Here is a 27,212-nt window from a genome sequence, read left to right as displayed (position 1 = left end):
TTTTATGGATTGACATAGAGAAATCGGTACACATTTCACTTTAGATATCTTACAATTTTATTTCTCAATTGTGCCTCAATAAAGCTAGGAAAAAACAATAATTGGAGAATTTAGTGGAAAATAAAAATAATGGTGTTGGGAAAAGAATCCTGTACAAATTTAATGTATATAACCTGAATTTGGCAATAAGTATATATCCATGAAACCATCACCACAGTCTACGCTACAAGCATATCTATCTATAAATTATGTTTTTTTAATATATTCATCACCTACAAAACAGTCCTCCAGCCCTCCTTATTATGCATGTGTGTGATAAGAACAATAAACATAAGACCTATCCTCTTAGCAAGTTTTTAAGTATACAATTTTGTTAACTATATGAGGAATTTAAAACAGTTAAACTCATAGAAGTAGAGACTAGATTGGTAGTTGCCAGGGCATGGGAGGAGGGGAAAACAAGAGGATTAATCCAAGTATACAAAGGTGCAGTCAAACAAGATGAGTAAATCCTAGAGATCCATCTACTGCCTAGTACAGTGCCTATAGTTAACAAGACTGTATTGGACACTGCCCGATTATAGTAGCCATATAGAAACTCTTAAAATCCCGTAGTGTGAAAAATCTTTATTCTTTTTCAATTGTTTTGGCTATCTACATCCATTGCATTTCCACATATATTTTAGAATCAGCTTATCAATTTCTAAAAATTTCTTAGGGGGTTTTGATTGGGATTGAGTTAAATATAAACTCAATTTGATATTGAGTTAAATATAGATTAATTAAATGTAAATTGATGTTATATAAATTGAGTTAGATATAAATAAATTTAAATATTAACTCAATTAATTATAATTAATTTATAAATAATTATATACATAAGAATTAACATCTTAACAATACCGACTCTTCCAATTTTCTCAACAATTTTGTAGTATTTAGTATACAGGTCTTGAATGTTTCATCAAACACATCACCAAATAATTCATGTTGATGTTAATGAAAAGAGTATTGTTTATTTACTTTAAATTTTTGCATTCTGTATATTGAATTAGTATCCTGCAACTTCATTAAACTCATTATTTCTAGTTGATTTTTATACTAATACATGGGATTTTCTACATAAATTATCATGTTTTCTTTGAATAAAGACAGTTTTACTTTTTCTTTCTGTAAGTCTGTATGGCTTTTATTTATTTTTGCTGTCTTACTGTGCTGGCTAGGACCTTTATTATAATGCTAAATAGAAGTGGTAAAAGTAAACACTCTTGCCTTTTTGCCAGTGTTAAAGGAAAATCATTCAGTCATTCATCATTAAACATGCTGTTAGCTGTAAGTTTTTCATAGATGCTCCTTACCAAGCTGGGGAAATGCCCTTGTATACCTAGTTTTCTGAGCGTTTTTATCAGGAAGCAATGTTGAATTTTGTCATACAACTTTTCTGTATCTTATAGGACAACGTATGTTTTTCTTTTTTCAGTTTGTTAATATTGTAAATTACATGATTGATTTTTAAAATGTTAAACCAATTTTATATTCCTGGGGTAATCACTAGTTTGGTCACAATGTACTACCCTCTTACTATATTGCTAGATTCAAATTGGTAATTTTTTAAAATGAATTTTGCATACATGTTCATGAGAGATATTGGTCTTTAATTTTCTCACCATGTCTTTGTCTACCTTCTACCTTTCGTATCAAGATTATGCTGCTGTCATAAAATGAGTTGAGAATTTTTCTTTCCTCGTCTATTTCCTTGGGGAAATGTAAAATTAGAATTTCTTTCTCAAATATGTGTAGAATTCACCATGAAATGTTCTAGACTTGAAGTTTTCTTTGTGGGAAGACTTTTAACTATAAATTCCATTTATTTAATAGATATAGGGCTACTCAGGTAATCTATTTCTTCTTATTTGAGCTTCATTGGTTTGTATCTTTTAAGGAATTGATCTATTCATCAAAGTTTTTTAAATTAAATAGCATGAAGTTGTTCAAAATATACTTACCTTACATATCCTTTTAATATTTGTAGGATTTGCTAATCCCTGGTCTAGGATTACAGTATACATATGTTATTACAGGCTGTGTTCAACTAATACTATGCCATTTCACATATAGTAATCTACTTCCATTTCCCTCATCTTGGACTACACGTGACAATACTGTATATCACCACATACGTTATAAACTCCAATACATTGTTACTATTTTTGCATGAAACAGTCGATTATCCTTTAAAGAGATTCTTTTTTAATAAGGAAGAAACCTTTTTATATTTACACAATTTTTTTATTCTTTTTTACTTCTAGTTGTCTTCATTTATTTGAGTAGATACAAATTTCCATCTGAAATCATTTTCCTTTTTCTTGAAGGACTTTCTGTGACAGTTTTAGTAGTACTGCTCTGCTGGTAATAAAGGCAGCTTTGGTGTGCTAAAAAACCTTTATTTCACCTTCCTTTTATAAATATATTTTACTTTGGTATAGAGTTCTAGAATAATGGGGTATTACATCTTGTGGTATTTTGAATTTGTTGTTCTACTACCTTCTGATTTGCATTTCTTCTTTGTCATACTTATATTTGTTCCTCTATATGTAATATGTCATTTTCCTTTGACTGACTTATTTTCTCTTTATTCCTGCTTTGAAGCAATTTTATTATCTACCTTGTGAACTTTTCTTCATGTGTCTGTCTTCTGATCGGGGTTTGTTGAGCTTCTTGTATCTGTGGGGTTTACAGTTTTTATCAAGTTGGTAATATTTCAGCCTGTATTTCCTCAGACATTTTTCTGCCTTCCTCCTATCTCTCTTCTCTCTTTCTGAGATGCTTATGGCATGTAGGTGAGGATACTTGAAGTTTTTCCAGTTTATGGTTGCTATGTTTATTTTTCTTTTTTCTCTCAGTGTTTCATTTATTATAGTTTCCATGACTATATCTTCAAATTCATTAATCTTTCACTCTATAGTGTCTAATCATCCATTATTTCATTTCAGGTTTTTTTGTTTGTTTTGTTTTGTTCTTTGTCTGTTCGTTTGTTTGTTTTTATGTAAAACGTCATGTTTCCCCTCTAGAGGTTTAGTTTAGGTCTTATTTATATCTTCCATTTCTCTCTTCATCATGGTCATGCTTTTCTCTCTACTATTTTCAAGATATGGAGTATATTTATGATAACTGACTGTTCTTTTCTACTAATTATCATCGATTTCATTTAGGTTTATAGTAATTGACATTTGTCTTCATTATGGCAGAGTCATATTTCACTGCCTCTTTGAATACCTACTTATTTTTTAGTAGATCCTAGACATTGTGCTTTTTACATTGTTGGATACTGGATGCTTTGTATTTCTTTAAATAGTTTTGAACATTGTTCAGGGATGCAGAAAATTTCTTGGAAAAGGATACTAGTTTTTTGTCTTTAAATATTTTAAAGCTCTAGGACGTTGTTAATTTACTTGGAAACAGAAAGTTTTGAGATTTGATTTTAAACTCTGTTCGGCAGGTTTAGAATAGCCTTTTACCTAGGGTAGTGCTCAGGAAATTTTTTTTTGTAAAGGATCACACAGTTAATATTTAGGCTTTGTGGGCCACATATACCTGTTGCATAACCTTCTTATTTTCTTTCAACACCCTTTAAAAATGTAAAAATAGAAACAGACTCATAGATACAGAGAACAAACTGATGGTTGCCAGAGGGGAGGAGAGTGGGAAGATGGATGAAAAGAAATGAAGGGGAATAAGAGATACAAAATTCCAGTTATAAAATAAATAAGTCATGGGGATGTAATGTACAGCATAAGGAACAGATTCTATAACATCATAACTTTGTATGGTGACAGGTGGTTACTAGACTTATCATGGTGATCACATTGCAAGATACATAAATGTTGAATCATTATGTTATACACCTGAAACTAATGTAATATTATATGTCAAATGTACTTTAATAAAAATAATTTTTAAAATGTAAAACTCATTCCTAGCTTGTGAGTTCTACAAAAAAAGGCCAAATTTGACTTCCATGCCATAGTTTTCTATCCTTTGTCCAGGACAATTTGACTCTCTGTCGATGCCCTTGGAATAAGAAGACCTGTCCACTCCAGCTGGTAGAAACTATTTCTGGCACTGCATGAGCTCCATGGACTACTCTGCCTGATTCTTTCTGAATAAACATTTGAGAGCCAGGTCTCCAGAACTCTCTTGTTGTGCAGCTCTCTCTGCTCTACCACTCTGCCCTTCCCATTTTAAGTTCCTTGGCCTCCATGAACTCTGCACTCTGTTTCCTCCACTAAGGGAGACTGCCAGGTCCAGTGTGGGCTCCTCTCCCTGCAGTGAAGCCCAGAAACTCTCTTCAACCTATAGCTTGAGGAGTCTTAGGGCTCACTTTACTTGTTCCCTTCTCTCACAGATCACTCTCCCATACTGCTTGTTGTCCAATACCTGAAAACCATTGTTTCACATATTTTTGTCTCATTACTTAGTTGTTTAAGATAAATCTTGCCCCTGTTAATCCATCATAAACAGAAATGGCAGTCAAGAATGTAATTTTAAAATATTATTTATACAAAATTAAATATTGATTTAAGTTCAAGCAAAAGCATCACAGTTTATTTTTCCCATAACTTATATAAATCAAATTATGCTTGTATATTACATGAGCCACAAGAAGAAAGTATTTTCTTAGGACAACATTTTTGGAAAAGAAATATCACATGTAAGTATAAATAAGCAAATGTCTATTATTACTGAGATGACAAATATTTAATTGTAACATTTCCTGAGAATATAAAAGTTGTTAAAAAGTATCATTAGCTAAAAAAAAAAAGAAGCTATAGGATATGCCTCTCCTAGACATTATTATTATTAGGACATATTTATATTTGTTTAAATTTTTTGAAATGTGGCTCTGACATTTTATTTGGTAAGTAAGTTTTAGATTCTGAACACTAATAAATATTTTTAGGGTTCTAACCAATTTGGTTTGTAGGGAAAAAAAAATGAGAATTTCACTTATTTAAAAACTAAGACATTAATTTTAGTGTCATACATTTAAAGCTTTTAAATATATAAAGTAAGTAAATTCAACTTATATGGGTCTTTTAAGAACCATTGGCTAATTGCTGTAACTACCTCTAATGGCTTCATTCAGCTTTGTTTAGATGCCAATTATTCCAAATGACATGTTCACTATAATTTTAAGTTTTCTTCTATTTTAAAACAATTTCAACTTGTGGTGATATTGCTTTCCAGCAATTAAGCTAAAAATGTACCTTAAATATTCAACATTAGAACCTAAATTACATAAGCAATAACATCTCATCCATGAATTTCCAAGAAAAAATTTCTTTTAGAATTTAACAATACTTCTTCCACTAACTGAAAAAATAATAAAATTCCTGATAACAGTTTTCCATTAAAATGCTACTTCTAACTTGGGGTAAATTCACAAAAGACAAGTCTACCTTCATTAGAAGATTTTAAGATCATTCTAGTGCTATAATCAAATAATACAATTCCATATTGTTATTTATCAATGAAGTATATCATTTTTACAGAAATTAACTTAGTTCATGCTAGAGACTATGGAAACCAAGGAATCCTAATATGCACATTTCCTGCCTTGATGGGACTGACAATCTGATTATAAGACAAAGTCTAAAAACATAGAAAATTAAATAATTCTGGAGATATAAGCAATTTGTGATATAGTAAAAAAGTCATTAACATGACATTTATTAAAAGTCTACAATGCAGCAATTTTACACATAGTAGGTCTAATCTTCTTAAAAATTCTTTTAGATGGGGATGTTAAACAGGACTCTGGTTTCAAATGACATCTCTTCCCTCCCATTTCTTCTCTCTCTCTCTCTCTCTCTCTCACACACACACACACACACACCTACACACACACACACACACACACACACACACACACACTTTTCCTTTTCCTTTCAGGTTGGCCTCATTCTCTAAAGATCAATGGCTACCCCAAACCTGAAAGTTCTGATCAGTGTCATCTCGGGGCTTACATCCTTATACTCTTATAAACCAGAAAGAAAAGAGAGCTTTCACTTTAAAGCTTTACTTTAAAAAAAAAAAAAAAAAAAAATCTAAGGGAAAATTTCTGATTGGTCTGCCTTAGATCAAATGTTCATGTCTTGAAAAGCTTATTGTCACCACAAGGATGAAGAACTATAATTGCTCCAAACAGAGGGGTCTTTTACCACCAGGAGGAGGGAAACTTAATAAAGTCACTGGAAGCCAGTGTGCACTTTCCAATACACCCAGGCATCTTTATTATTACTTGCTCAAGAAATATGCAGCCTGAGAAAAGAGAATATTTATGGGAAAAGTAGAATGTGAGCTTTTTCCATGCCATTAATTTTTTTGAAAAAGAAAAACAAGACATTTGTCTCATTTTCTGGTTTGGGCTGATTTAATATGTTTCTCTATCCACTAGGTTTCCTGTAAAATCTCAATAAAGAATTGGCACTATGTGGCTTGTGGGATAAATGTGACGTGATGTCTGCTCTGCAAATAGTGTTACAGGGACAAAGCCACGCCATTTGTTTATATATTGTTTATTTCTCCTTCAATGCTACAAGAGCAAAGTTGAGAAGTTGTGACACAGATTATATGGTCCATAAAACCTGAAATATTTACTGTCTGGCCCTTTACAGAAATAAGTTTACAAACTCCTGATCTAGATGTTTGATTATTTTCAAATTTAGTTGTTTAAACCAGAATATTTTATAGGTATGCTATGCAATTTTTTTGCATCACATTATGAGGCACGTAATACTTGATTGTCCTGCTTCTAGTGATAAGATGGAATCACCTCAAAAAGTTAAAGGTAAGTTCCTGAATGACCCATCAATTTCATTCCTAGGTATAACCAAGAGAACTGAAAACATGCCCACACAAAGATCTGTACACGAATACTCTTAGCAACATTAATTACAATAGCCCAAAATAGAAACAATCTAGTGACCATCAACCAATGACTGAATAAACAAAATGTGGTTTATCCATACAATATTTAGCCATTAAAAGGAACAAAGTATTGATATATGCCACAATATACACGACCATAAAAACATATGGTAAGTGAAAGAAAATGTATTATATGATTCTGCTAAATGAGGTGTTCAGAATAAGCAAATATATAGAGAGAAAAAGTGTATTCGTGGTTGCCAAACACTGGTGGGAAGGAAAAATGGGGAATTACTGCTAATAAGCATGAGGTTTCTTTTTGAAGTGATAAAAAATGTTCTAGAATTAGATAGTGGTGATCGTTGCACCACTCTGAATTTTACACTCTAAAAGGTGAATTTAAAAAAACAAAAGGATAAAATCAGAGGATTCAGGTTGTATCAGCCTGATCCCTCCATTATAAAATTCCCCCATCAACATTTACCTCATGTTTTTATCATTTATACATGAGTGTTGCCTAGAAACATTCCTTCGTTAGAAGTTGTAAAACTAATTTTCTAATTTACCATTCTTTCTGCAACTATTAGCTGTACTTCTATAAAGAAGAATTTCCTTCATCAACTAGTCAGTTACATAAATATACAATTCCTACAGGCAAGGCAGGATGAGCTTGGTTCTTTTCCTTTTTCAGTTTTTCAGAGAAATAACTGGTGCTCTGGCAACCTCCAGTGGTGAATAGTAAAATATTTTGTTTGTTTTGTTTTATGTTGCTGTCATTACAAACTAACTAGTTTCTATATATGCGTTATGTTGCAATTCAGTGCAGTCAGCCTTTTTGATACTCAAATTGTCCCATGCACTGGAAGTTCCTTTCCAGTGGGCGCTTATGCCATGTTGGCATGATTTCACTAGACTTATTTTTTAACAGTTTTATTAAAATATAATTCACATACTATACAATTCACCAATTTAAGGCATACACTTCAATTGTTTTTATTATGTTCACAGAACTGTGCAACCATCACCACAATGAATTCAGAACATTTTCATTCCCCTAAAAGGAAACCCCATATCTATCAGCAGTAACTCCCCGTTTCTCCCATTCCACCCCCTGTTCCTAGGCAACTACTAGTCAACTTTCTGTCTCTATAGATTTTCCTGTAAAAGACATTTCATATAAATGGAATCATACAATATACATACAGTCTTTTCTGTCTTCCTTCTTTCTCTTAGCATGGTTTCAAGGTTCATCTCTACGGTAGCATGTATCAATACTTTGTTCCTTTTAATGGCTGAATAATATTCCACTCTATGGATAGACCACACTGTAAAGTTTTTGTGTGGACGTACATTCTCAGTTCTGTTAGGTATAGCTCCGTTACCTCTTTCCCCTCTTTGTGCAACAATTGTTATACATATTATATCTACATTATGTTACAAACCCAACAATACATTTTTCTACTTAATTTTGTCTTTTAAAGAAGGAAGGAAAATAAGTATATATCTAGAGTTTCTTAAATTACTCTCCTTATTTACCATTTCTGCTTCTTTTTTTTTTTGTTCCTGTAGATTCAAGTTACCATCTCATGTCATTTCCTTACTTCAGTATAGCTTTGCTCCTACCCATCTCTTTTGTGCTGTTTTTATCAAATATATTGCATTTCTATGTGTTAAAAGACCAATAATTCCATTGTATACATAGTTTCATACAATTGCTTTTAAGTTCTATTTAAAAGAATATGTATTTATACTGTCTATCATAATTACATAATTACCTTTACCACTACTTTTTTGGTTCCCCGGTATGCAGCTGAATTAAGGGCTGGGCTCACTTGCTCTAGGCCGGAAGAACTTTAGTGTTTCAGATAAGGTGTATCTCCTAGCAGCAAATTGTCCCAGTTGTTGTGTATCTGTTGTTTATCTTTTTTTCAGCTTTCTTGTAGATTCTTAGTTGACAATTTTTTTCTTTCAGTTCTTTGAATGCCACTTCACTACCTTCGAGCCTACATTGTTTCTGAAGAGCAGACTTCTATTAATTTTACTGGAGTTCCCTTGCACAGGAGGAGTCACTCTTCACTTTCTCCTTTCAAGATTTTTTCTTTGTCTTTGTCTTTCACTATTTTTACTCTAATGTGCCTGGGTGTGGACCTCTTTGTGTTTAATATTACTTGGAGTAGATTAGTGGTTGTCTAGGGCACATTTACAAATCTGTCCTTGGATACAACCCACTGTAGCAGCTGAAATACTATGCTTTAGAGTTCCTTTAAATAATTCATTTATGTTATACAATTATGTTACCAAATTAATAGGCAGCTGGAATTGTTTCCACTGGTTTTAGGGTTCCTTTTCATCATTTCATTTTGTTTTTAAATATGTAAACCAAAGTACCAAAGTCAAAAAATATAACAAGGTATATTTCACAAAAGTCTCCCATCAGGCCTGTCGCCTCCTCCTTGGTCCTTGAATTCCCCTCTAAGTGACCATTTTTGTTTATTTTGGTTAATCAGTCCACCGTTTCTTTCTGAAACATAAGCATTGGTGTGTTTGTACCCATATTCCCTTTTCTTACACAAAAGGTACCACATGAAAACACCATTCCTCCCCAGATCTTCTTCATTATTTTTTACAACTACATAACAATACCCCATTGTGTGGGTGTACCACAGTCTATTCACAATCTGTCCCCTACGGATAGACACGTTGGTAGTATTTTATTTGTCAGTGTATTCGTTTTCTACTGCTGCATAACAAATTACCACAAACTTAGTAATTTAAAACAACAAAAATGCATTCTCTTACAGTTTCCATTGGTCAGGAGCCTGAACACAAGTGACCTGGGTCTTCTGCTCAGCATCCCACCAGGCTGAAATCAGTGCTGGCCGAGGCTGTGATCTCATGTCAAGAGTAGAGTCCTCTGCCAAGTTCACTGGTTGTTGAAAGAATTCAGTTACTGTGGTTGTAAAGTCCCCGTTTTCTTGCTGTCAGCTGGGGCCAGCCTCAGAACCTAGAAGCCTCCCTCAGGTCTTTAGCACAGAATCACATATGTATGGTAGTAGCTTCCTTCTCCAAAGCCATCAAGAGAATCTCTTTTTTAAAGACACACATGATTAGGTCAGACCCACTCAGCAAATCTTCCTTTTGATTAACTCAAAGTCAAGTGATTAGGGACCTTAAGTACATCTGAAAAATTCCTTTACTTTTGCCATATAATATAGTCTAACCCAGAGAGTGATATCCTATCATATTCACAGATTCTGTTTGCACGCAAAAGGAGGGGGTTATACAAGGCATGCATGGGGAAAAAGGAGGTTGAGAATATTGGGTCTACCTTTGAATTCTGCCTCCTGCATTTAGCATTATAAATAATGGCCCAATGAAAACCTCTGTGCGTATCTTGTATTTTTGCCAGTATACCTTTGAGATGGATTTCTAAAAGAAGGATTATGCATGTGTAAGTTTGCTACACATTGCCAAAGTTTCCTCCACAGGGGTCAGGCAATTTTGCAATGAGAGAAAAAGCTGGTTTTTCAACATCTTTACTAATAGACTGTATTGTCAAACTTTTAGGTTTTGCCAATCTGACATTTATTTGCCAATCTAACATTTATTTGCCAATAAATGTTATCTTACTGTAATTTAAACTTGTATTTTTCTTCTGAGAGAAGTTAAGCCTTGTTTCATATATTTAAGGGACATTTTGAGTGTGATGCATTCAAACTCTGTAGATGATAGAGGCTAGAAAGACAATTTGGCATTGGGAAAAGTATGAGACAACGTTGGCTTTTGGAAAAGTTCGTGAAACCTATGGATCTATTCCCAAAAAGTAATCTAAAAATACCCACATCCATTTTTATATACAATTTCTGTTATTGCTTTGAATATTTATTGCTTTCTCATAGGCGATATAGAAAAAGAAACACTTTTTATTAAAAAAAATAATAATTTCTCTCAATAGTGCATGTGATGATAACTTCTATTTTTCTTTTGACATCCTGGCATCATACGGCCATATTAACCCCATTCACTGCTCAAGCTTACTTTCCACCATGGGAGCCACAAAACCCAGATGCTTGTTCCCCAGCTCCCTTGACAGTTAGGGCATGGGCTGCGGGCACAGATTTCATCAGCTAAATGCAGCAGCCTGGCATTGCCAGTTTGGACAAAGAAGCAGGAACAGTAGAGAATCCATTATGGTGGTGGGGGCAACAGCAATTGGGCGCAATGTTCAGTGCCTTTGGCGGCAGTGGTGAACAGTGAGACATCCAGGGCTCCGTGAAGACAGCAGTGTGCCTGCCTGAGTTTGTTTCTGTGGTGCCATCTTGGCCATGTCTCTGACTGCACAGCCTGCCACTGCTCCTGCTGACTTACCGGGGTTGTTTGCCAGCCGTCCTGGAAACTCTTTGAGCAATCTCATATTCTTTCAATAAAATCCTTTTCTGCTTTATCAGCCCTGACTGGTACACTCCCTTTTTTTTTTCCTTGCAGAAATTTATGGCAACTTCCTGAAAATGTAAAATAAATCAAAACCATTCAAGCGAAATGAAAATTAGCTTAATGACTACTCAGAAATAGGAATTCTCAAGTTATTTGGCAAGAATCAGAAGTTAAAATTACAATGATCTTTGACATAACACACTTGTCCATTTTAATATCCAAACTTATTTCCATTTCTGGTTTTCAGTAAGCACTTAATCACAAAGATGTGAATTATTATAACCCTCAAGACAGCTGGAGGTCTCACTGCTCCTTTGATCTTTGGGTGAAATTTCTTTGTACTCAATAATTTCATAGCTCAGGAAATCCAAATCTGTGCCTTAAGGTTTCTGCTTACCCTGCAGCAATTAGCACTTGCCTGGCCTCACTTCTAAGTGCTGCTGTCCTTACATCCTGCCTTATCCCATCCAACATTTAGTCCATCTTAACCCCTTCTCACATACAAGTTTTGAGACATGGATAGATTTGATTGAATCTTTTTGGGGGGTAGGGGTGACAGAAGGGTCACAATCGAGCAATGCTGTGCAATGCTATACCATTTTGCTGGCTCCACATTTTTCTCTTTCTAATATACAAAGCAGCTTTGGCCATTCTTTGAAGCTTTGGGACCCACTGACGTCCAGACACCAAGGGCCTCCTCCCCTTTTACCTGGTGATAATCTTTGTACGTTGGTTTTTGTTCGTTCTTGTACCACTTTCTTATACTGATCGTCCCCAGTCTCTGCAAGAAGCAGCCACGTCACCTTGAAAATAATTAAAATTAAAAAGGCAGGCATAAAAAGCAGAAAACATAGTGCAGGGTTTTTGTTTTTTGTTAAATTTCTGGTTTTTTGTTCACTTTTTGATTTCTGTTTCACATCTACAATGGGCTGTTAAGTGGAAACAGGAAAGCCTTGAGGGAAACAGGCCATGGAATTTAATCATAATAATTTATTAGAAAGAAAATTGAAGGTGAAGCAGACAATTCCACCCTCAAATCTCCATGGGAACTAAATGAGGGTTATGTAGATAAGGAGGTGACAGGGAAGAGAGCACGTACTATGGAGAGGAAGTAAGAGGAAGCTCTGAATCACAAAGTGGAGAGCAAGTAAATGAGCAGAGTCACCACCGAAGGCAGCCGGATTTCTAAAGTTCCTTCTGCGGGGATCCTGATGAGAGCTGAGCCAGTGCCCACGCACCACCCACGGCCACTCCAGTGAGAGTCACAGACAACTCAGAAACTACACTGAAAGATTATGTCAGCTTTCATCCCATTGCTCATTGGGGGCATGGGGCATTATCACTCATGGGTCATCCACCAGCAGGACGTTTATCTGGACACTCCCACATCCAAAATATGTCATATAGACACTTCATTTTTCAAAAGCCCAGGACATGCAAAAGTACCCCAGAGAGGGGGTTGAAGGTACAGAGGGGCAAGTTACCAGGTCCAGCATTTGGGCAAAACTGGGCCGTGACAGAATCCATCCCAGTTATACATTTACCAGAGTATGATTCCCAGCAAAGACAGTTCTCTCTCAGAGGAGTCTGGGGTCCAGCTCTTAATGTCACAGCATTTTCTCTGAAGTAAATGGAATCAAAACCACCATCACTTGATTTGCCAGATTAAAGTAATCTTGTGTCAAGCACACCAGCATTCTCCAGGACTCCGAATGGACCATAAATTAAGTCAAGTCATCTCTTCTGTCCTCACATCGATGCTGGTCCCTGTATTAGTCAGGATTCTCCAGAGAAACAGAAGCAAAACAATATAGATACAGATAAAGAAATGGAGAAAGAGATATAAACATATCGAGATATAGATAAGAAATTGGCTCACATGGTTACGGAGGCTGGCAAGTCCCAGGATAGCCAATGGTGCAGTTCCATTCCAAAGGCCTGCAGGTTTGAGACCTAAGAAGTAACGATGTTTCAATTTGACTTCAAAGGCAGGAAAAAGGCAATACACCAGTTAGAAGGTGTGTTGGTAGGGTCAGCCTTTTTGTTCTATTTAGGCCTTCAGCTGATTGGATGAGGCCCACCCACATAGGGAGGGCAATCTATTATAATATTTTACTCAATCTGTCAATTTACATGTTAGTCTCAACCAAAAACATCCTCACAGAAACTCTCAGAATGATATTTGACCAAATATCTGGGCACACCATGATCCAATCAAGTTGACACATACAATTCACCATCACAGTATCGTTAACAAAGTCTGATTCATTGGTGCTGTCTTTGTCAGCAAGAAGTAATTTCAAATCAAACTCCTATTTTAAGGTTATCTGAGCAAAAGAAAATTGAAACAAACCTTACCGTACTGCCAGGAATCCCTACAATGCTACCTCCTCAGCACCTCCATTTCCAGGCTACAAAAGTACATCATCCAGCATCAGGAAATTCACCTCTTTGACATGTTTGACCATTTCCAGCAGCAGCTTGGTCAAAGGGTTTGTGATTTTCCAATGGCGCCCATAATTGTCACTTGAATCAAAAGATTGATTCAAATATGTGACAAAAAAATATTTGCCAGGTAAGTCAGGCCATAACTGAGCTACTCCCATGCCAAAACTGTTCTAAGAGTAGATTTACTTTCTTTTTCTCTCAAAAAAAGGGAAACTTACATCTGATATCTAACCACTTGTTTCAAGATTTGCTGTTGGGAAACCAGTAACTCACATAATAGAGAACAACTTTGTATCTGGCTCTAATTTCTTGAAAACCACCTCTTGAAAATATGCTAGTTATGAATTTGACACTTTTCATAGCAGGAAGCATGACTTCTTTTGGGATTTTGATGCCAACACATGCCCGTGTCAAGAACAGTGAGTCATTCTGACATGTCACCAGACAGTAAAGCCATGTGCAGTGCCAAGCATCCAGGGACCCCATCTGTACAAGGCATCATGCTTTTTCTTTCAGACAAAGTTTTGCTTGGCTAAGAAACACTGCACCATGTTGAAGCTGTTGACAACCTTTCCCATTTCCAAAAGAGGAATGGGACTTTTTTTTTTTTTTAGTGGCATCAGCATGCACACAACAGACAAAAAATGGGAGCTGGCTGCACTAGAAAACATCATTAATTTTGTTGCAGAAACTAGTCTGGTAGCTCCATGATCAGCTGTGAAATATCAGGAGAAATGTCAACAGTTACATAGTGAGTCGCATAATTTAGAAGAGACATTGCTTAATGATCTTCCCTTGCTCCAAGTTACTCCCAGCTTGACCATTCTCAGGGCATGTGGTTTCATCAAGACCTCTCTGGATGTACCTGACTTCTTGCCTTTCCTGGTGTAGCTAGTATTCTAGAAAGATTCAAGGTTTTTGTTTGGGGTCAAATACTAGTTTTTATAAAATCCTAATCTTTTCAAATCAATGCTTTTCCCTGAGACCCTCCCACCCCTATCCCAGTGAGTTTCAAAATGGTCAGACACGAAGTATCCCCTAGTTCTGTTTGGGTTTGGGATCTCATTGGCAAGGACTCAGCCTCAGGGAAAGCATACCAGCTTTTGCGTTGGTCATAAAAGGGAAAGCAAATGAAATCTACATCGCATGATTTTACCCATGTGAGTGTCTCAATTACAAAACAGGGGCCCATTTTCTTATTCTTGCTTGGCTGACAGAGTGAGTCAAATTTTCTGTTGTGGGCCACAGGGCTGCTTCCCCTGCCTCCTCAGCTTTCCACACCGCTCACAGAATGGCAGACATGTCCAGTCCCCCAGGCACTTTGGGAGCTTACATCCATTCCCTTCACTATAAAGAGGAGAGGACAACTTACGATTGATCACTGGCCCACATTTTATCAGCAGATGAGGCTGTTTTTCTCTTAAAAGGCTCTCAGTCATGTTCCGGAGCTTCTCATCCATTTTGTTTCTTTTATCTAATCAGTACACTTATGTGGCCCTGGTACTTTGGAGCAAGTCCACAACCTTTTCCGTGTTCCAGCAGCTCCCCCTGAGACTGGGAAGGTAAGTCTGGTCAAAATCTTCTCCTCAGACCTACCCGTCTTAGTTTTTAAAAAGCTTGTCGAAGCCTTCTGGCTTTGGTAGCTCTCCTGTCCTCCAGCTGAGCTTGCCAGAAGAGCCTTAAATGGGGGTATCAGTCAAGGGTTCGGTCAGAAAAATCGAAAGCCCTCTCCATAGTTAAAACAGAAAAGAAACGAATGCAGGGAATTAGGCCACTCCATCACTGGAAGGCCGAGAGGAAACCAGAAAGGAAGGAGGTGGTACTGGAGATCAGGATGGACAGGAGGCCACTGCCCTAGGCAGTGGAACTCACAGCTGCATGTCACCACTGCTGCTGGAGTCAGAGAGCTTCTCCTTACCGCCACCTTCTCATTGCATAGGAGTCTCTCCCATGAGAAACACCTCACTGGAAACCAGCTGTCAAGGGATGCTAAGAAACGTAGCTCCCAGGCTTTTGTCTCCCAGGCTGTGTGCTCTCATATAGGAAGACAGAAGTCTCGTGGGTCAAAGATAAAGGACTGTATTACGCACGGCACTGCAGTCAGCATGACAGTCATGTTCACATAGCTCTCCTTACCACCCCGCCTACAGCCTTATGCAACTAAATGTATAAACATACCAGATTTACGTTTGTTCATCAATTAACAATTTTTCTTTTCAGACCTTCCAAATCCTCAGCACTGTGCTAAGTACTAAACACAAAATTGAACAAGACAGACAAGATCCTCGCCTGGAATAGACAGAAGGGAAGCAAGAAAAGACATACCTAGATACAATAATTACAGATTTTGAGAAATGTTGTAAAGGAGATAAACAGGGCACTACAACAGAGGCAAAGGGATAGGCCGTCAGGAAATACGTTCTGAAGATATGCCATTTAAAAATCATCATAATGGATGAAAAGAAGGCAGTTCTGCCAAAAATTCTGCAAAAAGAGGAACAGTGTTCCCAACAGAACAAACAGCCCAAGCAAAGGCCTGGAGGCAGGAAAGTTCTGGGAACTGACAGAAAGCCTATGTGATTGCAGCCTAATTTGTGAGACGAGATTAACTTCAAGTTTAAATTTAAAAACACTTATTACCATTTCCTTTATTTTAAGAACCCTTTCTTTCCATTCATAAAATACTAACAGAGGTCGATCATTAGTAGCAGAATAAATTTGTGTCTTTCTAAAGATTTTAGGAAGACTATGGTTGTACACATTCATATTTTTTCTTTTCCATTGCCTCCCCATTTCTTCCTAAAGCCAGACAGAAGTTGGCACTGCCCCTTTGCTCCTCTAGATGTCACCAGGGCAAAGAGAAAGTTTGTTGTTACTGACATCTCCCATGGTCCTCTCCAGCATCATGGAAGGGTCTACTACTGCCTGTTGTGGCTTTGGGATGGGCTTTCCTTCGCTCTTTTAATTCCCCCACCCACCCCCACAAAACTCTGACACAATGCCCTTGAAAGGCTGCAGCCCTCTCTCCCTTGGAGGCTGGGAGGGGCTGGATGGACAGGCCTTCTTTCTCCCTTACCCAGGACTAGCTCACCAGGCAGTGTAGGCACATTCAGATACTTTTCAGAAAGGGATCACAACATGGGCTCTAGCTGGTATAGATGCTTCTTCAAGCCTCTTCATTCCAAATATCTTCCTTCCCACAGGAAGAATTTTCATCTCCTGGGTTCTTCTCCTGTCTCCCCTTCCAATATCCCAAGGCAGGGTTTCATGGTGTCAAGTATCTTCTACCTCATCCAAGGAGGTTACTCATCTCACTTCCCAAAATCTTAGAAGAGGATGAATTTCAGTCCTGCAGATAAATGAGCACCCATCTTCTAATTCAAAGTCCCTTTTTAAGTCTCACCAGTGAGAGTTGTGGTCCTGCTGGTTCCTTTCACAGTTGACCTATAAAGTAGACTTTCTGGCAAGACTGGTGTGTCAGGTGCCCTGAGATACTGCTCAGTCCATTTATCTAAATAACCCCTTATTGTAGCCTCACCTTCAGCATCCCAGGATACTCATGGGCTCCCACTGAAGAGTGTGGACTTTGGACTCCCAGGGACAACTTGGAACCTGGTAAAATAATGTTGTTACACTGCTTTATCGAAGAGGCCATAAAAGGGGTGAGTGGGGGTGGGGGGGGTGGGGGGTGGGATGGAAGACATGCTTAGCAAAATCCTTCTCAAAGTCCTTTGGATGAGTACATAATTCATTTCTATTCAAAAGAACAGACAGCATGCCTAGAAGGAAAATCATGTGGCTTGGTTATCTATCTTCTTGGAAAAAAGTCACTAAAAATTCTAAACAATTAATTACTAAATACACCCCATTCAGTACTTTTGTGGAATAAACCTGGGAATAAATGTGATTAATGAAGTGATAACACCTATCAATACAAAACAAACTTGAGCTAATCAATTCTTCTTTGGGAACTCCAGGGTGCCTTCTCTCCTGTAGAAACTGACGTCTCTCATTGAAATGATACTAGACATACACACTTTGACCCAGAAGGGTTCTCTGAGTTACTTTACCGAAAACCCATGTTTATGTTCAAATCTTCTGGTCACAGCTTTTACCATTAGTAGTAAGAAATTAAGAAATATTGCATAGAGTTAATTTAATTATTTTATCACAGTTTTAATTTTTATTGAAGTATACAATTTAATAATGATTACCTGCTTTAGTAAAAAAAAAAAAAAAAGTGGAAATAGGTAATGAATAATGACCATTTAAAGAGAAAAGCATCTTTAAAAAGAAAGAGAGAGAAAGAGAGAGAGGCATCTAGAAACTGGTTTTTTCCTGATTTCTTCATGTTTTCGGGCACAGTATGGCTTAGTGGTGTTTCTAAAACACAGATTCATAGCCCAGTGCAATGCTTTTGTTGGAACTATCCAGTTAAATCATTACAAAACAGATTTCTCCTGTTCTAGTTCATGTTTCTCTAACATGGCTCCAGTTTGTGGTGGTAAATTGTTTTAAAATGATTGGCTCTCAGAGACCAATAATGCATGAATCTTTCTCTTGAAGATTAATATTATTTTCCACTCCATCTACTATCTCACTGTGGAAAATGGTGGCAAAAGTGGAAGTTCCAGCAAGGTGGGAATGCTGGTGAAACCCAGCCATCTGCACCAGGATCGATTTCAGCTCTTATTTAAAGCGAGTCTGGATGAACAGAAGAGGTTTGTTTAAAATGCTTTGTTGTACTGCAAGACCAATAACTAGTTAGGCAGTGCCAAAAATAGGAACAGGGTTATAGGCCTCTAGATAGCTCATCAGAGAACTTGTATTAGTAAATCGGAAATCACACATCTGAAAAAAAAAAAGGCAGTAAATGCTATTGTAAAAGTGATTTAAAGAAACTCTCTACTCCCCAAAGAGAAGGCTTTAATGGCTTCTCATATTTAATGGCTTCTCATATGCTGTTATGTAACAGAAATAAAGAAAAAATTAATGCTTAGAAGTCATTTAGGGGCAAAAATACAAATCTCTCAAAATATGTGACAAAAGATTGTGAGTAAATATACCACTGTTATGGGGTGTTAAGATACCACAAATTTGCTAGACTTTAATTTAGGTAGAAGTGACAAAATTTTAAATGAAGTATCTATGTGTCTTGCTTTTTACTTTACTAACTACCCACAAATAAAGGAAAGGTGCCAATAGATTACAAAATTAAATTAGAAAATGTAACAGAAGATAAAAGCAAATGAGATTTCATTTTGTATTTAAAATAACAATGTTTTGCATTTAAATGAAATTCTACCTTAAAATAGAGCATATGTTAAAAGAAGAAAAGTAAATTTTATCTTGTGGTGGAGGGGTCAGATGTGCTCAGATGGAGAACTATTTATTGTATTCCTCAAAACATTCAGCATGTTTTAAAATTTATATAGCATTTTCTCATGGTCAAGAGTCATGTATGGATTCGATTAAACTATAAATTTTAACATTATATAAGAATTGTGTGGAAACTCTCGGATTTCAATTTGATTGCTATCATAAATTTTTTTTTTATATTTCAAGGAACCCAAAGATTCTATACAAATGAACAGAAAAGAAAATAATACTATTTCTTACCCAGGAACGTACAGTTGATTTGATAGATTGATTTCAGGTTATAAAATCACCAGATGTCAGTAAGGCTATCCTGAAATAGAACCTTCCCTCCACCCCAAAAATGATGAAAAATGGAATAAAGAATTTCAGCCACATTAGTCACATAGAAAACGCCAGTTTTATTAGGGCATTTCTCCCTGTTACTACAAGCTCAGACTACCACCATCTACTACTACTACTACTACTACTACTACTACTGCTACTACTACACACACACACACACACACACACAGAAAGAGAGAGAGAGAGAGAGAGAGAGATACTCACAGTCAACAGACCCTTGTTGAGGTTCTGCATACTGGATGACCATTCAACGTGTCCCCACTGCCATCTTTGCCCCTCCACATTTATCTGAAACAATGAGTAAATCCTCTGTACTTAAAAAAGGGTTGGAATAAGCATCTTGAAATTACAGTTGACCTTAAAGTCTAGCAGTTCTGAATCTGACAATGTCTGTCAAACAACCTGTGTCCAAATCTTGAACTCATGACTTATAGCCTGTGCTGCCTTAGGATTAGCATTTGCTCTTCTGAGACTCAGTTTCCTTGTCTGTAAAAATAGAGAATTATACCAACTTCGTGCACTGTTGGGAGAATTGTAGATACTCTAAGTGAAGCACCCAGCACCGGGGCTGTCACGTGTGGTCGTACCTGTTAAACTCATGATGCTTTGGGAACCATATTTTCACATTTTTGCTACTTGCACATAGTCTTCTTTAACCATTAAAAAAGTTACAAATTTTTAGAAAGAGGAAATGATTTGACCACTCTAGAGTGGTCTGCCTTCCCTTTTGCAGGTTTATTTTGCTGCTTAATTCCATTTGGATTGGAAGGTATAACCATTCGCTGGGGCTGTTGTAACAAAGTACCACAAACAAGTGGCTTGAACAACAGAAACTATGGTCTCACAGTTCTGGAGGCCAGATGTCCAAGATCAGGGTGTCGGGAGGAGTGGTTCCTCCTGAGGACTGTGAGGAAGAATCTGTGTCATGCCTCTCCCCCAGCTTCTGTGTTTTGCTGGCGTTGGTGTCCCGTGGTTTGCAGAACCATCACCCCAATCTCTGCACTTATCTTCACATGTTCTTCCTGTGTACCTGTCTGTGTCCAAGTTCCCCTTGTTATAAGGACACTGGTGGTACTGGATTAAAGCCACCCTACTCCAGTAAGACCTCATCTTAGCTAATAACATCTGCAAGGACACTTTTTCCAAATAAGGTCACATTCTGGCGGGGGGAGATTAGGACTTTAACACATGAAACGTGGAGAAGTGGGTGGCACAATTCATCCTATATAACAGAAGGTTATAATGCTCATCATTTCTAGGAGCTTTCTGGACTATAAAGGGAACAAGAAGGACCTAATTACAGTGCTGGTCATCAGCCTTTTTACATCGTAAGCCGTTTGGGCTGGAGCATGAATGTGTAACATTATGCACATACTAAGAGAAAAGATCTGACCTTCCTACACAGCAGCGGATCTTCCTAGGGTTTTATCTGATTTTTTTAAAGTAGAAACACTACAATTAATGTTTTAAATGTATTGTTTATTTTCATCTATTGTATTTACGAGTTCAGCTGAAAATCATTTCATTGACAAGGTGGGATTTCAGAAACCCTGCAAAGGGAAATAAAAAATCATGGCACTGCATGACCAAAAGCCTCACAATGAGCTTCAGCTAAATATGTGAACGTTCTGATATTGCTCAAAACAAGGGAGCCAAACTCTGAGGCCTGAAAGTATTTTTGTTATGACAAAAGAAAAAAATGTATTATGGTTTCTGTTTCTGTTATTTGAAGAAGTGATCCATATGCAGAATCTCTTTTGTAAATGGAGGAGCATAGGATGCACAAAAGATTTGCAGTAAAAATAAAGGAGGCCTCCCTCTGGGCCTCACAGCCACCCCGTTCCCTCCCTGGTGGCAACCACTGCCTCCAGGGTCTTTACTCTCCACAACTGAAAACACAAACACACTGTAAACTCACACCACAGATAGCACTGGTGGTTTTTTTCTCTTTTCTTTGTATCTTGAAGAAACTGCCCTATCTGTAGCTGTTTCAATTGTTGTAACAGCTGCACTTACCGTGTTCCAGATTCAGGATTCCACTTTGGTAGGAATTTTATCTATATCGGCAGTACTGCAATGCGTTTCTCCCCATCCCCACCTCTGCTGAGGACCGAGGAGGCAGGGTCATGCCTAAAACACAGTATCAAATGAAAAGATGGACAGACTTAATCAAGGCTTTCAATGGCACCATTGTACTGGATAAGTTCTGTTTGGTGACTTGCAGTTTTGGAAAAAAAAATTAAAATCAGGTCTCAGGAATTGCTACTTCTCTCCCTAGCCTCCCTTACTAGTTCTTTTGCTAATAAAATTTACCAGTGAAAGAAAAAGTACTTTTACCGTATGATTGCTAATCTCCATAGTGACTCCCTCCTAGAGCTGGAATGTGATTTATTTGAAACTCCTGTATTGTTAAAAATTTAGGTAGTTTGAACGTCCTTAAGCATTCAAAACAATTCTGAAATGCACATACCATGATTGTTTTGCACAAATTGTCAAATTGCCCCCCAGAAACAATTCAGACATTTGTTCTTAATATTTGGGAATACAAGCCCCTTTGAGGATCTGATGGCACTTCCACCTCTCCTCAGAAAAAAAGGCAAATACACACAAAAATTTTCATAAAATTTTAGGGACCCTTCTCCCAAAAAAGTACCCCAGGTTAAGAACTCAGTATCAACTTCTGCTCCTAACAACGATGTAAATGCGTGCTTTGCTTACACTTTCACTTTCTTTTCAAATTGTTTACTGATTTCATAGATGGAAGAAAACCACTCTTAATTCATATTTTTTGATTGCTTATGAATGTGAACACTTTTTAAAAGTTGATTGGTCATGTGTGTTTTTTGCACATTGCTGATTTAAGTCTTTTATGTAATTCAAATTCTAAATATTAAAATTTTTAACTCAATACTATAAAAGCAGATGATAAATTAGAGGCCTCACGCCCTACGCATGGAGGCTTTTATGAGTATCAGATTCCAATACTGCATGTCTCATGCTTCCCACTAGAGGGCAATATTAGCTCGCGTATTATTTGGCTTCCATAGCAAGTTGCTCAATTTACCTTCAAAGCAGTTTTCTGAAAAAATACTTGAAAATAGTAAAGCGTTATAAATACTTCATTATGTATATAACACATTATTATATAAAAACGACTAATTAAAATTTTCTATTTAATTTGTTTCAACACAAAACAATGTACAAATGGAATTTCAATAATTATTATCATAAACAGTGCTTCAGATGAAAACTATGCCTTTATTAGCATTCATTATTACATAAATTTACTGAAATTATCATTACTTATAGAATGGTGCTTCCAGTACGATTTATAATTGAAACTTCATAAACCATTAGTAAACTGAGGAAAGATCATTGATTCCTGAAAAGCATCTTGAAAGACAACCAGGTCAATTTTTGATTCCAAATATTTTATCCCATTAGTTGATCATGTACTACAAGATAAAGCATGATTTTTCTCATTCAGTAAATATTTACTGATCACCTGTATTTGCAGGGCATTGGTCCAGGGTCTGGAAATACAGTAATGAAGAAGACAGAAATCCCTCACCTTCCGGAGTTCACACACACCAGAGGGGTAGAGCAGGGAGGACATACAAACATATATGTCGTGTATACACACTAGAAGGTTACAGCTGCTGGGAGGAAAATAAAGCTGGAAAGGGAGAAAGAAGCCACTGGGGAAACGGAAGTGGCCTGAGGAGGCTTCTCACACGCTCGACATCTGAGCAGAGAGCTTAGGAAGTCCAAAAAACAGATCATTTTCCACAGAGAGGGAGCATCCAGTGCAAAGGTCTGGAAGCAGGAGTGGATCTGGCCTCTGTGCCTGTGTGCCTGAGAGAAGTAATCGAGGGGAGAGAGAGGAGGCCAGAGGGTGCAGAGCCTTGGCTGCCAGCATCGGGACGTAGGCTTTTACTGAGATGGAGAAAAGTGGGGGTTTTAAGGATAGGCAGGATATGATTTCCATGAATAAAAAAGAATCATTCTGTCTACTATTTTGAGAACAGATTGCGGAGGGACAAGGGTAGAAACAAGAGGACTAATTAGGAAGCCACTGCAATTACTTAGGTGAGAACCGAAAGGGATGTGGACCAGGGTGGTAGCAGCAGCGGAAAGATGACTTCTGAGGTGCCAGTGAGCTGTTGAATAGGTAGTTCCGTGTAGGAGGCAGGCATTCAAGGCAGACGTCCTGGCTGAAACGTACATTTGAGAGACATCAGTATAAAGAGGGAGTAGTATAGAGATCATAAAGAGAACAAGTGCTGAAAAAGAAGAAGAAAGATCTGAAAACCAAACCCTGGGACATCTGTTTAGAAGTCGGGGCAATAAAGAGACACCAGCAAAGGAGACTGAGAAAGCGTGTCAAGTGAGGTCGGAGAAAAACCAAGAATGAGATGTCCAGAAGCAACTGCTCCCAGGAGCAGAAAGTGATCTGTTGCCACAAGCTCAGGGCTGACGGACAGATCATCACAGCAGCGTCACAAGAACAGCGCTCCAGGGGTGGTGGGCCCGAAGCTGATCAGAGAGCACTGCAGAGAGAGAGTGTGATATAGGAGCCAGCAAGCATAACGGTTATTCCAAGGAATTTTGATAGGAAGGGGACCCAGAAGTGAAGTAATAGATGGAGAATGATATGAGGTCAAGAAGTGGTTGGCAAAAGATGCGAGAAATGATAGCCTGAGTTTATGCTATGAGCGGTAGGAAGGAAAAACTGGAGGTTGCAAGAAAGAGATGAGACCTTCCAAAGCAATGTCATTCAGTAAGCAAAGATGGGATCTCCATAGCCAAGTAAGTATATGGGTCCAGATGTCAGGAGGTAGGAGCATTTATGATTAAGAAAATAAGGTCACTATTCCCCCATGGCCCTTTATTCTGTATTTTAGTGGGAAATGTGCCTTATAGGAGCTGTTTATATGTTAAAGCTAGTAGCATATCCAACGGATTAAGTTAAACTGTACAGCAGCTTGATTACTGAACTCTGATGTTCCAAGAGCCGTACATTCCACAGCTGCCTACACCTGCATCTCATGGGGGAGGAACCCTGCGGGTTGGTGAAGGCTGCTTCAGAAACTAATGCCTCTCATTATCCAGTGAGGGCTTTTTCAGGAAGAACTCTGCACAAGAACAAGCAGGGTTTGCCTATAGTATCTTCTGCTGTGGCAGAGAAGCCCTGCCAGCCAGGGCTTTGTGCCTTCTGCTGATTCCATACAAAAAAAGACAATTAAAAATAATAGCCAGGGAGAGGCCAAAATAGGGTGTTACTAAAAATAAACTATTTTTATTTATCTTTTTTCTCCGTTCAAATTTTTTTTTAAGATTTTTATTAAAATATAGCTGACATACAATATTATCTTAGTTTCAGGTGTACAGCATAGTTATCCAACATTTATAAACCTAAAGAAGTGATCACCATGATAAGTCCAGCAACCATCTGACACCGTACTATGCTATCACAATATTATTGACTATATTCCCTATGCTGTACATTACAACCCCCTGAGTTATGTGATTTATAACTGGAAATTTGAACCTCTTATTCCCCTTCAACTCGTCCTTCCATTTTTTAAATTTTTCGATTACAGTTAACATTCAATATTATTTTATATTAGTTTCTGGTGTACAGCATAGTGGTTAGACGTTTATATAATTTATGAAGTGATCCCCCTGACTAGTCTAGTATGCACCCGGCACTATACCTAATTATTACCATATTATTGATTATATTCCCTATGCTTTGCTTTACATCCCCATGACTATTCCATAACTACCAATTTGTACTTCTTAATCCCTTTACATTTTTCACCTCGCCCCACAAGCACCCTCCCATCTGGCAACCATCACCTTGTTCCTTGTATCTACGAGTCTGTTTCTGTTTTGTTTTGTTTTGTTCTTGAGATTCGACATGCAAGTGAGATCATATCGTATTTGTCTTTCTCGTCTGATTATTATCACTTAGCACAATACCCTCTAGGCCCATCCATGTTGTTTCAAACGGTAAGATTTTATTCTTTTTTGTGGCCAAATAATATTCCATTGTATGTATGTACCACTGCTTCTTTATCCAATCATCTACTGATGGACACTTAGGTTGCTTCCACATATTGACTATTGTAAATAATGCTGCAGTGAACATAGGGGTGCATATATCTGTTTGAATTAGTGTTGTGGATTTCTTTAGATAAATACCCAGAAGTAGTCATACGGTAGTTGTATTTTTAATTTTTTGAGGAACATCCACAGAGTTTTCCATAGTGGCTGCACCAATTTGCAATCCCACCAACAGTAGGAAGGTTCCCTTTTCTCCACATCCTTGCCAATACTTATTATTTGTTGATTTATTGATGATGGTCATTCTGACAGGTGTGAGGTGATACCTCATTGTGGTTTTAATTTGCATTTTTCTGATGATTAGTGATGTTGATCATCTTTTCATATATGTATTGGCCAGGACATGTCCTCTTTGGAATGTCTATTCAAGTCCTCTGCCCATTTTTTAATTAGATGGTTAGCTTTTGTGGTGTTATATGAGTTCTTTATAAATTTTGGATATTAATTTCTTATTGGATGTATTATCTTCCATGGGGGAATATCTTCCCCATTCAGTAGGTTGTCTTTCCATTTTGTTGATGTTTTCCTTTGCAGTGCAAAAACTTTTTAGTTTGATGTAGTCTCATTTGTTTATTTTTCTTTTGTTTCCTTGCCTAGGGCAACATATCAGAAAAAAATATTACCAGGAACAATATCAGAGAGTTTACTGCCTATGTTTTCTTCTAGGAGTTTTATGGTTTGGGGTCTTACATTTAAGTCTTCAATCCATTTTGAATTTATTCTTGTATATGGTGTAAGAAGGTGGTCTACTTTCATTTTTCTGCATGTATCTGTCCAGTTTTCCCAACACCATTTATTAAATAGACTGCCTTTGCTCCATTATATATTCTTGGCACCTTTGTCATAGGTTAATTGACCATATAGGCGTCGGTTTATTTATGGACTCTCTATTCTGTTTCATTGATCTATGTCTGTTTTTTTGCCAGCGCCATGCTGTTTTGGTTACTGTAGCCTTGTAGTATAGTTTGATATCAGGTATGGTGATACTTCCAATTTGTTCTTCTCAAGATTGGTGTGGCTATTTGGGGTCTTTTATAAAGACCCCATATAAATTCTAGGATTATTTGTTCTAGTTCTGTAAAAAATGCCATTGGTATTTTGGTAGGGATTGCATTGAATCTATAGATTGCTTTGGGTAGTATGGATATTTTAACAATGTTAATTCTTCCTGTCCATATGCATGGTATATGTTCCATTTATTTGTATCTTCTACAGTTTCTTTCTTCAATGTCGTAAAATTTTCCTAGTACAAATCCTTTACTTCTTTGATTAAATCGATTCCCAGGTATTTTTTTATGCAATTATAAATTGGATTATTTTCTTAATTTCGCTTTCCGATAATTCATTATTGGTATACAGAAATGCAACCAATTTCTGAATATTAATTTTGTATCCTGCTACTTTACTGAATTCATTTGTCAGTTCTAATAGCTTTTTGGTGGAATCTTTGGGGTTCTCTGTACATAGTATAATGTCATCTGCAAATAATGATAGTTTTACTTCTTCCTTTCCAATTCAGGTGACTTTTATTTATTTTTCTTGTCTGATTG

General features: G+C 37.1%; 1 long non-coding RNA gene across 1 annotated transcript; it reads right to left on the bottom strand.

Annotated features, from left to right (window-relative positions):
• Positions 1–9,717: 9,717 nt before the first annotated feature.
• On the bottom strand, positions 9,718–21,620 carry LOC141572176 (uncharacterized). Its single transcript, XR_012497385.1, has 6 exons — positions 21,550–21,620; positions 13,244–13,317; positions 12,909–13,148; positions 12,074–12,167; positions 11,299–11,432; positions 9,718–9,856 (listed from the first exon to the last, which is right to left on the bottom strand). It is a non-coding gene; the product is annotated as an uncharacterized LOC141572176 (long non-coding RNA).
• Between the last annotated feature and the right edge of the window lie 5,592 nt (positions 21,621–27,212).

This window comes from Rhinolophus sinicus, linkage group LG01, assembly GCF_036562045.2.
Source record: "Rhinolophus sinicus isolate RSC01 linkage group LG01, ASM3656204v1, whole genome shotgun sequence".
NCBI lineage: Eukaryota > Metazoa > Chordata > Mammalia > Chiroptera > Rhinolophidae > Rhinolophus > Rhinolophus sinicus.
Note: the sequence above shows the minus strand (reverse complement) of the source record. Positions and strands in the feature narration are given on the sequence as shown.